Here is a 3,363-nt window from a genome sequence, read left to right on the forward strand (position 1 = left end):
TCAAAGAACTCAGAGGGCAGTTTTGTCTAGAACTCAAGCCAAAGCTGTTTGCATTTCTACAGTATCTCTCCTGCACCCCCCACCCTCCAAAGCTTTCAGTAAAGTTTGTCCCAGGGGCAAATCCCTTGATGTGATTAGTTATTTTGTATCTAGAAATCAACAGGCTCCCTTAATTGACACCAGAGGTGAAATGAAGAAAGAGCTACAAGATTCACAACCAAGAAGAAGACTTTACCTGAAGCAAGGTGTCCCCTTCAAAGGTGGAAATGAGAATGTGTGCTACAGGAAATCCACAAAACTCTTGGGTATGCCGTTTGGAACTTCCTGCAAAGTTTGAAATGGAATTTGGAAAGTTCTTCTGAGGTTCTTAACAGCTAAAATCTGGGGTTACAAAGGTATACAGTTAATGGAAAAAGTAAAACTTGTACAATCCTTTCTTTTAAAATTTCAAGGAGTCAAGTTTTATTTAGCTAGTCCAGTACTCATTGAACCTGACATCTTTTGGAATTATTTAGGAGATTGTTAAAAATGTATGTATTTTTATCTTTTGCAATACTTTTTATTTTCTATAGTTCCTTTGATCTTATTGTCCATGTGCAATGCGCATTTTTATGTAGCTGCAATGCAATCACATACAATATTCACAGTCTGTGTTTTTTTCTTAATGTTATACACACTTGCCATATTGCTCCAATCTTTATTTTATGGCTGCAGAAATGCCATTGTGGTGATTCACAATATATAAAAATGTGTATTTCTTAGATTTATATTCCTATATCTGTACTTAAAAATATTAAGTTCCCCTCCATGCCAAATTATTTTTAATCATTCAGCCCATGACTTGAGTTTTTCAATCAGTTATCCTAGTCCCATCCCTCAGTACACAGTTGCGATGAGGAAATTAACATGGTACAGCAGCCCGCAAAGTACCCAGTTTGACTTGGGGAGAAGATATTCAAGAGTCCCTGCAGGGCAAGGGGTGAAGGCCAAGTTCATAAACTTAGTTGTTTTCTGCACTATTGTGGATAGTGTTAAGGAGAGTGGAGGTTTTAGGAGAATTGCAGAATTTTCACTTTGTAACTTGTTCTGAGGTTAGCTTTCCTTATAACTCCCCAGAAGTACCTTTTGCCTGTGCTGAATATGCTTTTGGGGTGTGTTTGTTGACTTTGAAAATGTGTTTTGGTGTCTGCAGTAGTTCTAGCAATCGCCCTTCTTATTTACTAGGGGACTAGGGAAGGATAGGGGCTTCCCAGGTGGCTCAGTGGTAAAGAATCTTGCTGCCAGTGCAGGAGTCACAAGAGACGTGGGCTTGATTCCTGGGTCAGGAGGATCCCCTGAAGTAGGAAATGGCAACCCGTTCCAGTATTCTTGCCTGGAAAATTCCATGGACAGAGCCCGGTGTGCTACAGTCCAGGGGGTCATAAAGAGTCGAACAAAAGTGACTGAGCATGCACACATACAGAGAAAGAGAGAAAATTTAGTCCCACATAAGAGTATGTGCCTAGAGAAGGAAATGGCAACCCACTCCAGTACTCCTTCCCGGAAAATTTCATGGATGGAGGAGCCTGGTGGGATACAGTCCATGGGGTCCCAAAGAGTCGGACATGACTGTGTGACTTCACTTTCACTTTCAAGAGTATATGCATCATGTAGCATCACTGATTCAAGGAACATGAATTTTGAGCAAACTCTGGGAGATAGTAGAGGACAGAGGAGACTGGTTGGCTACAGTCCAGGGGTTGCAAAGAGTTAGACATGACTGAATGACTAAACAACAATAGGAGCATGTGCAACAAGAGCTGGAGAGTGATGCCTACCACTTCTGAACTTACTCTATTTGACACTCAAAACATCCTTACTAACCTATGCATGCGAAGTTACTGTTTCTAGGTCTTGCTTTCCTTTCTCATACTTACTAGAATGCACATGCTCGCTAGTCAGTTTCACATGGGCTCTTCCTGTTCCCCACAGGTCCTACTCCCGGACTGACTCCCTTTCCCTTACACTCACCTTTCCTGCAGAATTGGTGACAGGCTCTAACGTTAGATCCAAGAAGCTCCTGATCTGCTGCCTGCCCTTGGCTATGGGTGCAGTGACTGGTTTCCTCCCCACCAATGAGGAAGTCTCTGTGCCACTCAGAGCTCAAGAATCTCAGAGAGGGGAGGGCCCAGTGGTGATGACTTAAAGAGACAGCAACATTAACCAGTGAACCGGTGGGTATGCAGTATTGTCCCTGCATATCCTATCCGATGCTGATTCCCTGGTAGCTCAGCTGGTAAAGAATCTGCCTGCAATGCAGGAGACCTTGGGTCAGGAAGATACCCTGGAGAAGAGATAAGCTACCCACTCCAGTCTTCTTGGGCTTCCCTGGTTAGCTCAGTCAGTAAAGAATCTGCCTGCAATGCAGGAAACCTGGGTTCAATCCTTGGTATGGGGAGGTTCCTGGAAGAGGGCATGGCAACCTACTCCAGTATTCTTACCTGGAGAATCCTCACAGACACAGCAACCTGGAGGGCTGCAGTTCATGGGGTCACAAAGAGTCGGACATGACTGAGCAACTAAGAACATCCTATCCCATAGCTCTGGGCTATGGTAATGTTGTCCAAAGGTTCCTGTGACACCAGCATCTTGTCCCCAACAGGGGCTATAACATCAGTGAGGAAGAGCATTTTAGGTTTCTGAGATCTCTTTTTATTTCCAACTTTTGACCAATAATCTTATCGCCAGTTGTCTCTTGCTTTTTAGGCATTTTTAAATAAAATGGCCCCTTGAGTGTCTCCTAACCCAGGACAGGAATTTTTGAGTGAACAATGCCACAAAAGTGGTTCTACCTGCCAGGAACATAACCTTCTAGGTTTATTGAGACATAATTGAATGTAATATCATCTACATTTAAAATCCATGATGTATTGATTTGATATGCTTATATATTGCAAAATGATTACCATCACAACATTAGCTAATATTTGCATCACTTCACATAATTACCATTTCTTTTTGGTGGTGAGATGTACTATCTTGGCAATGTTCAAGTTCAGTTCAGTTCAGTTCAGTCGCTCAGTCGTGTCTGACTCTTTGCGGCCCCATGAATCCCAGCACGCCAGGCCTCCCTGTCCATCACCAACTCCCGGAGTTCACCCAGACTCACGTCCATCGAGTCAGTGATGCCATCCAGCTATCTCATCCTCTGTCATCCCCTTCTTCTCCTGCCCCCAATCCCTCCCAGTATCAGAGTCTTTTCCAATGAGTCAACTCTTCGCATGAGGTGGCCAAAGTACTGGAGTTTCAGCTTTAGCATCATTCCTTCCAAAGAAATCCCAGGGCTGATCTCCCTCAGAATGGACTGGTTGGATCTCTTTGCAG

General features: G+C 43.5%; 1 long non-coding RNA gene across 2 annotated transcripts in view; it reads right to left on the reverse strand.

Annotated features, from left to right (window-relative positions):
• The window catches only part of LOC104983831, a 6,343-nt gene extending 4,227 nt beyond the window's left edge, over positions 1 to 2,116 (reverse strand). Inside the window, exons 1-2 of one of the 2 annotated variants that reach the window (XR_824686.1) lie at positions 2,011 to 2,116; positions 236 to 324 (exon numbers count right to left, since the gene is read on the reverse strand). This is a non-coding gene — a long non-coding RNA (uncharacterized LOC104983831). Of the gene's footprint in view, positions 1 to 235; positions 382 to 2,010 lie in introns of both variants that reach the window. The other variant, XR_824685.1, reaches the window with a different exon arrangement.
• Positions 2,117 to 3,363: the final 1,247 nt, after the last annotated feature.

This window comes from Bison bison, unplaced genomic scaffold (genome assembly GCF_000754665.1).
Source record: "Bison bison bison isolate TAMUID 2011002044 unplaced genomic scaffold, Bison_UMD1.0 scf7180017863433, whole genome shotgun sequence".
Lineage (NCBI taxonomy): Eukaryota > Metazoa > Chordata > Mammalia > Artiodactyla > Bovidae > Bison > Bison bison.